The sequence below is a fragment of the Onychostoma macrolepis genome, chromosome 20 (genome assembly GCF_012432095.1).
Source record: "Onychostoma macrolepis isolate SWU-2019 chromosome 20, ASM1243209v1, whole genome shotgun sequence".
Lineage (NCBI taxonomy): Eukaryota > Metazoa > Chordata > Actinopteri > Cypriniformes > Cyprinidae > Onychostoma > Onychostoma macrolepis.
Genome location: NC_081174.1, coordinates 31,446,879 through 31,460,166, shown reverse-complemented (window position 1 = coordinate 31,460,166; position 13,288 = coordinate 31,446,879). Strand labels below are relative to the sequence as shown.

At 33.4% G+C, this 13,288-nt stretch overlaps 1 protein-coding gene across 1 annotated transcript in view; it reads right to left on the bottom strand.

The window, feature by feature from the left end:
• Window positions 1–13,288, bottom strand: part of LOC131526565 (MAM domain-containing glycosylphosphatidylinositol anchor protein 2-like) — a 184,429-nt gene that overhangs the window by 157,316 nt on the left and 13,825 nt on the right.

Below are 13,288 nucleotides of genomic sequence, written 5' to 3'. Positions count from 1 at the left end.
GCATTTGTCACACGCTCTCAACCAGAGCGTCTTCACTGTGCACGTGGTGTGTGTTTTATCAGTATTCATTCAATCAAACCTGGTCTGGTGTTATGATTGAACTACAGGAACACAAACCAGCCTGATCCAGCAAACGCACTGATGCTGGTGTTGAGTGTGAGCAGCAAGTCCAGCTCTCCAGCGTCCGAGCGAGGTACACAGAGCCAGCATGGCGTCCATTCCACCGCATGCTAAACATGCGCCAATAAAACCGCATCCGTGAACATCAATCATGGATGACAACTCATTTAGATTATCAGGAGGAGGGAACAGCTAAAACTTCAATTAGTGAGCAAACGGCGGTGCACGGATACACTTAACCTCTACAGCAGCTAAAACGCTCATTTACAGTCCTAACGAGATCTGCATCATCAATACTGTGAGGAGAGCATCAGACATCAATTTACTGCTTCATTTCAACATTTATAAGGATAGTTTACACAACATTATGAAAAAGCAAACAGTTACTGGGGTCCCCTTTGACTCCCATAATATATATATATATATATATATATATATATATATATAGATATTTTTTTTCATACTATAGAAGTCAATGGGTACCAGCAACTGTTCAGTTATCAACGTTTTTCAATTATGCAAAGTTTAACGCAAAGTTTTTCAATTATGAAACTAATTATATTTCATGTGTAAAGCAGAAGACAATAGAGTCATTATTCAGATCAATTCAGTTCAATGTTGATTCAAATGGGTTCAATAACAGCGTCACCAATTATGAATGCATTTCAGTTTCAGCCGTAAAGCATCTGATAATGTGAGTGAAGTCAAATCCATAATATTACTCAATATTAATGATCTTTTAAACCATGATAGCTGGAAATGTGTTCAAAACTCTACTAATAAAATTACAGCTCTGATGCTGAACTCTGATTATCAATCAACCGAATGATCGATTGACTGATTGTTTATAATTTAGCGGCATGCCAGCTACCACAACTATATTCATGAAAAGCAGAAAAAGTAAATAAATTATATAAAACAACAAATACAAAAAAGTTAATGTTTGGTAACATTTAAAGCCTTTATGTATAATGCATTATAAAAGTAATCATAATTAACATTCTAGTGCATTATATCTTAAATAAATGTAAGCAAAGTTAAAATGTTTGTCATGTGTTTTAATGCATTATACTTTATAAAGTTAATATATAATGATAAATATATAAGTATTATAATGTATTATAACTAAGGTTACAATTATTCATTAGATAATACAGTGCATTACAAAAGACATAAATAATGCATTAAAATACTTTTATAATGCATAATATTTAAAGGCTTTAAAGTGTTACTGTCACGGTGCGCACACACACGAGGGAAGCGAGGAGACGAGGACGAACTCAAAATCCAAATCAAACAGGGCAAGACAAGGCAGGGCTGACACACAGTACACCGGTACACCACGAGTAACGAGCAGGAACTAAACACACAGGCTAATAAACACACAGCTGAACTGAATTAACCAATAATCACACTGAACAAGGAGAGGAACATGAGCAAATCTAGAAATATGAGAGCTGGAAACACACAACACGCGACATAAGGCTGACAGTTACCAAGGTTTTTAAAGTTTGTTTTAAAAATTATTATTATTACTTTTAAATTAAAACTACAGCTGGTCTTCAATCAGTAAAATCACATTGTATTTATAAAGCACTTTTCTAAACAGATCAGTGCAGTTCAAGCAGCTTTACATGCAAGAACAAGCAAATGACAAAAAAGGTTTAAAGGTCCCATGACATGCTGCTTTTTGGACGCTTTTATATAGGCCTAAGTGGTCCCTAGTACTGTATCTGAAGTCTCTTTCCCGAAATTTAGCCTTGGTGCAGAATTTCAGCCACTACGAGCCAGTCCCACAATGAGCTTTCCTTAGGACGTGCCATTTCTGTGTCTGTAGCTTTAAATGCTAATGAGGAGGACAGAGGCGGGGCAAGGTGGAGGGCGGGGGTGTGGCCTTAACCAGCTTGCGCTACCATGCTCTAATGTTGACAGTGGATGTATCACAATGGCTCGTAGACTCACAGTCGTTCAAGCTTTTCAGTTTGACCCAGAATCTGATCCGGATGGAGAAGCACCGGATGAAGAAGCTGCAGCTCAGCGCTACAGCAGGACGTCTCCGAATGGTTAGTTTAAAATACTGTGTCTGGATACGGTACTTTAGTTGGTTTGTTTATGTATGCTGTTACAGTTATCATCATGTAGCTAATGCTAGCCATAGGCTCTGATGAAGGAACTAAAAAAATACTTCAGTGTTCATTTGTACATCCAAACACTGAGCAACTGCCATGCTTCGCTCGTTTGCAAGCCATGATGTCTCTCGAGGAAAAAAAATATTGCGCTCGCCTCGCACGGTAGTAGCTCATTTTCTCATGAAAGCAGAGAAAGAGGAGGTAACCTTTCCCCGTATGACGACATACAGGGAAGATCCAGATTGGGCATCTGAGCTTTCATTTTCTCAAAGCCGAAGCAGGAGACCCAGGGCTCGGTTTACACCTATCGCCATTTCTAGCCACTGGGGGACCATAGACAGGCTAGGGGAACTCATATTAATGTTAAAAAACCTCATAAAGTGAAATTTTCATGCCATGGGACCTTTAAAAATAACAAATGAAATGGGAGCTAAAGGTAATTTATAGCAATAAATGTTTGTTTAAATAAATAAATAATCTGAATTGTTGTCAAAGCTACATTACTATACTGGGACAAAAAAAAAAAAAAAAAAAAAAAAAAAATATATATATATATATATTATTATTATTATTATTATTATTTATTTTATTTTTTATTATTATGTCTTTATTTCATAGTATATGTTTTGGCTTTGATGGCTGCTTATTTGAACACCATTTATGTGAACAAATATGCAAATATACTGTATAATATATACTGTATATATTTTTTTAAAAACGGCATTAAAAGTGGGCTCTTTAGGTTATACTGCATAAAATGTAGCTTGTTTTTTGCCTAAAATCATGCAAATGCACTTGTTTCTATTCGCAGACGTGAAAACCAGGTCGTTTTCACATGTAACCTTTAGACGATGCCACGCCGCTGAGCATAATGGGACGCTGCTTGATTTTAATGCAGTTCTTTCTTCAGCGACGCAATGAAGACATTTTTTCATTATGAAATCGCTGTGATTTATAATATAGGCACAGGAAGTGCACTCAATATCAGACAAGCGAAAGGCACCTTGGGGAATTTTACGATCCACAACGAGACGTCCTGGATCATTTCAGTTGTATGCAAGTGTCAGTGCATATTAATAATGGACTCGGTCCAATGCAGACGGCAGAACGCCTTCACAGGGACATCATTTCATCTTCTTCCTCTGACAATCCTCTGACAGGAGCAAACTGAGCTTCACGCTCCAGAGAAAGACGTTTGTAGAGATATTTGAGTGACAAAAGCAGGCAGGGACTGATTTATGTTATTCACACATGAGAGAAACATGCCAAATTTGTCTGATTTTCCAGTTAAACTATCTGTACTTGAGAAGCAGTGCTGTGTAAGTCATTAAGGCTTGTTTTCACACATTGTGTGTTTACTACAATGCATTTTGACAGATTTTTTAAAGGATAAACGAGTGGAAAAAATCTGCCAGTGCAGGAAGACAAAACACACTCGCATCCAGGATTCAATCAATACAATGCTGCTCGCCAAGTGTGTGTTTTTAACGGATTTTAAGATATTTTTCCTCATGTTTTCTTTCTGTTCTGTTATAATGCGGTAAAGTTACAGCATTCATTACATCATAAAAGAGCTAATTATATAAAAATAGAAATTTACTTGTAATTAGATTATATAATATTTTTAAATGCTTATAATCAGATTACAGTTACTGTTTTATGGATAAAATGATAACATATTATTCACATAATGGCAGTAAATTATTTATTTATTGATTCACCCTATGTTTTGTTTTGTTTTGTTTTGTTTTTTCTAAATTAACCTACCCTTTATACTGTATACATGAGAATAATAATTATGCAATTATGTCTTCATCATATCAAGTACTAATTATTAATACTGGACAAATGTTTCTCTGATGTTTGTTAATGGTCACATTGGCCGATTTTAATTCGTTTTAATTAGACATTGTTAGGATTTCATTAATTATTAGGTTTTCATCAACACCCTACTGTTTTTTGTTGTTGTTGTTGTTGTTTTCTCATGAAACCCTGCTGTAATATAATGTTCCATGAATTTCAGGATAAAGAATGAGACATATTTTCGTTCTCTTTGTTTTTTGAGAGTTTTTTATTTATCAGTATGGTACACAATAATCCCAAGTCTATGTGATAAATGAGTTTGGTCAAAAGTAATCAAAAAGTAGTCAGACTACATTACCTAATATTTGTAATCCAGATTACTTTACTAAATACAATTTTGTGATTTAAAGCAGGCCGAACTGATTTATCTTATTTACAGTCAATGTTGGCAGAGAAACATGGCTCATTTTTTCTTATTTTCCAGTTATAAAATCTATAAATCTGCCTGAGAAGCAGCGTTGTGTAAGTCATTAGGCTTGTTTTCACACATTGTGTCTTTACTACTGTGTATTTTGGCAGGTTTTTGTGCGCAGGATGACAAAACACACTCAAGATGCATTCGAGAGTGCAATCAATACAATGCTGCTTGCCAAGTTTGTGTTTTTAAGGATTCTGAGATATTTTCCCCATGTTTTTACTATGTTGTAGTATAGTACTGTTTTATTGTTTTGTATTATAATTACTCCTATTCCTATTTATGCACGAGTGGCTTGTCTTATTGAAATTATTATATAAACCTGCAGAAACTGCTCAAATATGTTCGACAATGTTTTCTATCACTGAAATTATGCTTTAACCACTTTGCATTCAGAAATAAAATATGGATGGATTTTTCAAGAAAAAACTAATTCAGAAAGGCCCTTTCATTTATTTTACATACAGTATAAATGTTGAATATATATATATATATATATATATATATTCAAACACACACTTTGCCAAAGAAGAAAGCGCCAAGAGCAACACACACACACACAAACACACACACACACACACACACACACACACACACACACACACACACACACACACACACACACACACACACACACACACACACACACACACACACACACACTCTTGCCGGCAGATACACAGAGACAGCTGCTGCCAAAGAAGCTCCCAGAAGTCTGTGTTGCTCAAACTCAGTGTAATTAAGTTTTTTGCCTTTTAATTTTTAATTTAATGCATAACACTTATACACAACACTAAGATAAATGAGTGAAGTTCTGTTCTAAGTTTTTTCGGTAACCACAATCCATCTTCATCAACAGTTTTGAAGCAAATATAAATTCATACATTCATAAACACACACACACACACTTACACTTTTGCAAGATCAGCAACCTGAGTCCACGGCCAAAGTTCAACTCACATACTATCCATACTATATATAGTATGCCAGAAAGGGATCAAAATCAGATTTATTGCCAAGTATGCTTACACACACAAGCCAATTTGTCTTAAATTACAGCAAGACATGGATAATATGTATAAAACAAAGGTAGGTGAATAAATATATCATATTAAGTTGTCAGTATGCCAAACATGCCCAAATCACATACTATGACCCTAAACGTTTAAGTTAAAACATGCAAATACAAACATGACAAAGACGTCTGTGGCATGAAGTAATTTTATGTCTTTGAACAACTCAGTAATGACATATTGTCTTCCCACAGTACATACTCAAATCTAAGTACTTTCCCATCAGCAGCCAAGTACATATTAACAATATGCATTAGAAATATGAAAAACGGAAAACAGTTTGTTAAATCCAACTTAATATAAACTGAAGCTTTAAGAGCAGCACCTGCACCTAATAGATACTGTGTTTGACGATGGCAAATAAATATGCTTCAGTGACGGATGGCTCTCGGGAAACAAACGGGTCCTTAGAGAGCAAAAAAAAAACTATAAAAGATACAACTATAAAAGAGTTTTATGGTGTGAAGGCCGGTCATAGATCTGTAGCTCTAGAGATATGAAGAGACGAGTGGATCACAATCACAACACGCTTCCACGCTTTCGATCAGAGGTGTTTCTCAATGAGACGAGCGCAAGCACACGTTTCCATCACGCCTGCAGCGCCGCATGCTAATGCTTGTGTAGGAGGAACGAGTGAAGGACCTGACCTCCATTACAGCCTCCGCAACATCCACAACCACTCCATACGGAGATCCAACAACATAAACAACACGCAAACAAACAACACGCAAAATGTCACACAAATAAGGAACGAACAAATAACACGCAAACAACCGACACGCATAATGACAGGCAAACAATGCACAAACAAAAAACATGCAAAACATCATGCAAACAAGGCACGAACAAATAACACGCATAACGACATGCAACCAATGCACAAACAACACTCAGACAACCGACACGCATAACGACATGCAAACAATGCACAAACAAAAAACACGCAAAACATCATGCAAACAAGGCACGAACAAATAACACGCATAACGACATGCAACCAATGCACAAACAACACGCAAATGACACGCAACCGATACACAACATGCATAACAACATGCAAACAATGCACAAACAAAAACACGCAAAACATCATGCAAACAAGGCACGAACAAATAACACGCATAACGACACGCAAACAATGCACAAACAAAAAACACGCAAAACATCATGCAAACAAGGCACGAACAAATAACACGCATAATGACACGCAACCAATGCACAAACAACATTCAGACAACCGACACGTATAACGACACGCAAACAATGCACAAACAAAAAACACGCAAAACATCATGCAAACAAGGCACGAACAAATAACACGCAAAACTATACACAAACGACACACAAACAAAATGCAAACAACAAGCAAATTGACAAGCAAATGAGACACAAACAAACAAGCAAACACACAAACATTGCACAAACAACACGCAAATGATACACAACATGCATAACAACATGCAAACAATACACAAACTAGGCACAAACAAACAAAAACGCAAAACTACACACAAACAAACAACACACAAACAAAATGCAAAACAACATGCAAACATGGAAACAACAAGCAAAATGAAAATCACACACAAACAAACAAGCAAACACACACACAAACGATGCACAAACAACACGCAAATGACACGCAACCGATACACAACATGCAAGCAACATGCAAACAACACGCAAATGACACGCAAACATCACACAAACGATGCTCAAAACAACCAAAAAAATTACATGCAAATGATTCACAAAACAACACAAACAACAAGGAGGAAAGGAGTGAGAATATGTATAAAATATATCCCAGCTAACAGGGAATGTTCTCTAATGTTTTTGAAAGGTATATAAATGTTAGGACAAAACGTTCTTAAAGTAATGTTTATGAAACATTCATAAAAAGCTTTATTAATATTTGCTCTCATAACGTTGAGAGAAAATGTTCTTAGAACAACATTCTTGCAACATTTTGTAAACTATAAATAACATTCTAATTACAACAAGACATTTTAACCTTTTTAAAATATTAATAATAAATGATCAAATAGTGTTGTTGAGGTTCGAAAGTTCAAAAGTTCAAAAGTTTGAGGTCGGTAAGAAGTCTCTTTTGCTCAACAAAGCTGCACTAATTTGATCAATAATACAGTAAAAAAAAAAAAAAAAGGATCTTTTTATCTCTCAAATCATGCTTTTTTTCCTTTTTGTATATCTCTATATATATATATATATATATATATTATAATTTATATCTTACAATTGCAAGTTATAATCTTGTATTGCTAATATTTTGCAATTTCTTTTTTGCGAATTTATGTCTCGCAAAATTTACAGTTTTTTCCAGCTGTTTTTACATCATTGTTTATTTTGTTTTCACCACAGAATATATGTATATATAAAATTGATTGAAAATTTTGATTAATTTAATGTGTCCTTGGTGAATAAAAATATTAATTTCATTGATTTAAAGAATATCTTTAAAAATAAAAACTAATAAAGACAGAATTAACATAATTCATTATCTAAAAACAAGTAAATGGTAACACTTTACAATAAGGTTCGTTAGTTAACATTACTTCCACACCATTTATTAATCTTAGTTAATGTTAATTTCAGCATTTACTAATGCTTGTTAACATTAGTTAATGCACTGTGAATTAACATGAACTAACAACGACTGTATTTTTATTAACTAACATTAACAAAGATGAATAAATACTGTAATAAATGTGTTGATCATTGTTCGTTCATGTTAGTTAATACATTAACTAATGTTAACAAATGACACCTTATTGTAAAGTGTTACCAGTAAATGCATCCTTTTCTTATTTAGATATTGTAAAAGAGCAACAAAAAGCAGTAATAATAAAAACATTGCAGTAAAGGCATTATTTTTTTTTTATGCTGTGGTGCATGCTGGGAACTGCAGTCCTGCTGTGTGAAATCAGCAGATAATGTAGGTTATAGTGGATTCACTCCATAACTGCACAGAATCCCTCACTAACTCATGATGTGTGTTAGTCAGGCGCTTCTTCAAGGTAAAGGTGGCGTTCGTGCGGGAGATTCTCTCCTGAGGCGCTCGCAGCTATTTCAGACTCACAGCAATCACTCCACGTTCTGATCAAAGCAGAAAAACACACTCCTGCACCCACACACGCATGCAGCAACCTTCCTGATCCACGCCAGCCATTCATTATTAATAACAGTCGTATTTGAGCAGGAGCGGTTGAGTAAATGTAGGATTAAAGACTACAGATCATGATGCATCGCGCTCACAGTGTGTGCATGCAAAATTAGCAGATTAAGTGCCACTAATGTGGTCTAAAGCAGAAATCCATTTCTGTTTCAATGTATGCTTTTGTATATTGGATAGTATCTGTATGATGAAAAATAACTACATATACAGTACAATTCATTCTTTCAAATATCATATGAGCATATGCACATGCAAATATTTTAACATTTTATTTAATTTGATTATCATTACAAAAAAAAGAAAAGAAAAAGAAAATGACATAGCCGAGATATTAAAGTCACATTAAAGCTTATAATTTAATAATATAGTTAAGTAAAGTGTCATTGGGTCCCTGAAAGACACTATTTAAATAAAACATATTATTATTGTTATAGACATTAAATATTAAAGTTTACCTATTAAACAGCACAAACTACAAACCTGAATGCTGGTTATTAAGTATTTTTTATTTATTTTTTTTTATCAAATGATAATTCAATTAAATTAAATATTTTATGTTTTCATGTGCATGTGCACAAATGGGTCTAAATATATAATGTGTGTGTGTGTTTAAATATGCATAATAAATATACACAGTACACACATATATTGTGTACACAAAAACTTTTTTTATTTTAAATAGAATAAATTGGTTTGTTATACATTAAAATATATAGCCTTTTAATTTTAATTTAATGCATAACACTTACACACAACACTAAGATAAATGAGTGAAGTTCTGTTCTGTTTTTTCGGTAACCACAATCCATCTTCATCAACGGTTTTGAAGCAAATATAAATTCATACATTCAAAACACACACACACACACACACACACACACACACACACACACACACACACACACACTTTTTCAAGATCAGCAACCTGAGTCCACGGCGAAAGCCCAACTCACATACTATCCACACTACATAGTATATAGTATGCCAGATAGGGATCAAAATCAGATTTATTGCCAAGTATGCTTACACACACTCAATGACAAAATAACAGCAAGACATGGACAATATGTATAAAACAAAGGTAGGTGAATAAATATATCATATTGTCAGTTGTCAGTATGCCAAACAATTGGTTTGTTATACATTAAAATATATAGCCACTTTTTAAAATTTCCGGGACATGTTGAAAAAAACCCCCTGTAAAAATAAATAAATTTTACAGCAAAGCTTTCCTGTAGCTCAAATAGTAGAGCATGGCGCTAGCAACGCCAAGATCATGGGTTCGATTCCCAGGGAAAGCAAGAGCTGATAAAATGTAAAAACTGTAAATTGAATGCAATGTAAGTCGCTTTGGATAAAAGCGTCTGCTAAATGCATAAATGTAAATAAATAATAAAAGATCAAATTAAATAAAATAGTTAAATATTTTATGTTTGCATGTGCATGCATAAAATATGTAATATTTGCAAGCTCTTTTATATCTTATTTGTGCATATGCACATGCAAACATTTAAATATTATTTATATATATTTTTCTCATTATAAAAAAACATAAGTTTAAAGCTTCTCTCCAACAGAAGAATTGGGATATAGTGCCATATGAATGAATTCTGTTGTAACTGAGGTATTAAAGAGCTTTTCTACTAAAACAGCACAAACTGCAGACCTGCATTCTGGACAATAACGCAATGCGTTTTCATATCCTGAGGTCTTCCGCTCAATTAACCCGCTGAACGCTTTCAAGCGTAATGAAGGGCCGATCTCAGATGTGACGTGGGTAAATGCGCTGGTATTTGATGCATGTGACTGTAAGAGAAACAGAAAGTGGCCGATGGAGGACTGGAGGGTTTTTTTTTTTTTGCTCAGCAGCACACAGCCAATTAACTCACCAACACCGCTTAACAAAACACAAGGACATTTGCATGAGAAAAGATGACAGATAGAGGAAAAAACACAGAACATGCAGAAAAAATGATGTAATAGAAAAGTGGAGTAAAAGTACAGCAGAAACAGATTCACTACATGAACAGCACTGCGACTTTAATTACCGACCAGCAAAACCAGAACGACAGAAACTGTTAAATACTGTTTAATACTGTTAAAAATGTCAAAATAGATTATAAAAAAAAGATTAAACTTAATTAAATGTAATAAATACATTTATTTAAATAAATAAATAATACATCTATTTAAATAAATAAATGAATGTCTAAATAAATAAACAAACCAATTAATTAAAAAAAAATATTGAAAAAATCATCAGAAAAGTGAGTAGAAAATTATTAAAACCTAAAACCTTTACAAATAATATTTTAAACATTTATTTAAAAAATAAAATAAATAAATATATAAAATATAATATATTTAGCAACCTTTTTAAATTTAGGGATAGAGTGTAAAAATAAATAATGAATAAGATAAACTAACTAACTAAATTATTATTATTATTATTATTTTACAGTCTTAATTGGTTCTTTATGCTGTACATGCACATACTGTATATAACTGCCTTTTAAATATTAGGGAGACAGTGTAAATAAATAAATAAATAAATATTTAGATGTCAAACATATTTATTATGTGTCTCTTTTTGCAAAACATTTCATTGCTGATGAATGACAAGAACAAAAATAAGCTGGCTACATAAAAACTGGACTCGATTAAGAGCTGTTTGTGCAAAATAGAGCTGCACGATTCTGGAAATTTATTTATTTACATTTTTTTGTAGTTCTCTCAGAATTCTGAAGAAAAAAAAATAGACAACTAAACAAAATCTCATGGAATTATTGAATGGAATGATTCAATGACTCACTCAAGATTTACTCGTTTCGTTACTGGATGAATCAGTGTTTTTGAATGAATCTTTTGAATGAATGATTCAAAGACAAATGCATTGTTAACATCCCCTTTTCGTCACCTAAAAAGTATGCACACAGGAATTGATAGGTGAAATTTAAATTAAATTTTACAACAAGTATCCGATTCCTGACCTTAAGTATCCGATTCTGGAATTGGAATTGATTTTCGATTGCCAACCTATACAGCCCAGGCGGAAAAAAGTGCACTTCCATAATGTACTTAAAGTGCTCTATTTTCACGCACTAATTTTGTAATTAATATATTAAAAATTCTTCTTTAGCACTTCTTAAGATAATCTTCTAAGTGTACTCAAATGTGCTATTTTGAGACTCTGTGAATATGAACTAAAATGTGCTTTTAACATACTATCTCTGTATTAAAAAAATGTATTTAGTTACCACTTGAACCCACTAGTGTATGAAAGATTCACGGAGTCTCAAAATAGCACATTTGAGTACACTTAGAAGATTATCTTAAGAAGTGCTAAAGAAGAATTTTTAGTATATTAATTACAATATTAGTGTGTGTAAATAGAGCACTTTAAGTACATTATGGAAGTGCACTTTTTTCCGCCTGGGAGTAAGACACAAACTAGTAACAACCACCCTAGCAACCACTCAGAAAACCCTAAAGACACTCTAACACAACACACAACTCCCTAGCAACTGTTCTTCCCGTCCTAGCAGAGACGTCAGAGCCGAGTCGGTCTGGTTCTGTAGAGGAGCGACTACAGACCAAACAGGAGCGATCTCAGCGGATCTTCCCCACGAGCCTGACAGCGTCTGATCTCACGGCTGACAGCTCCACACTAACTCCACAGTCGCACCGGCTCCAGTCAAACAACCATCCGGGTTAAACACAAGCTTCTGTGTCAGATAACACAGAAACAAACGCAACTCGTCCCTTGCCTCTGAAAACCACAGCAATGCACTCGTACTGGGCCAGATAGATAGATGATCCACTGGATCTACTCACTGAGGTGGAAAAACTAGTCATTAAATCACCAGAGGAACTGTCAAAAAAAAAAAAAAAAAAAAAAATTCATTGTAAATAAACTATTGGAGCATGTTTTACAGGAAAATACTATTTCAGTTTTTCTTCAAATTTTCCAAATGTCAATTTAATAGCAATTTCTGACTGAAAACTTTCACAAAGTAAATCCCAAACAATTTTTTTCAGTGTAATTCATGTTTCTTATTTTTTCTTCTAAAAGGTTTGTAAGAGATTTTAATCCCATTTATTTCATAATTAACAAATGTTGAGATCTTGTGGCTTTAGGTTTGGAACATCATTTTAATGTAATTTTTGCTAAAAACTGCGAGTTATTATAGTTAAAATAAAAGTAAAACCACAAAAATCATTTTCCTTACTAGAAATAAAATAAATGTTAACTAAAATAAAATATTTTTAAAATTAAATGTTTTATAAAATAAAATATAAAAATATATATTTTTACTGTAGTTACCAAACAGAATTTCTCATTTTTACTTAATTTACCTTGATGTGCTACAATAACTAAATCTAAAACTAAACTACATATAGTTGATATATTCTTTAAAACACAAGATCACGAAAAGTTTAACTAAACATTTAAATGAAACTGCAATGCAATATATATATATATATATATATATAT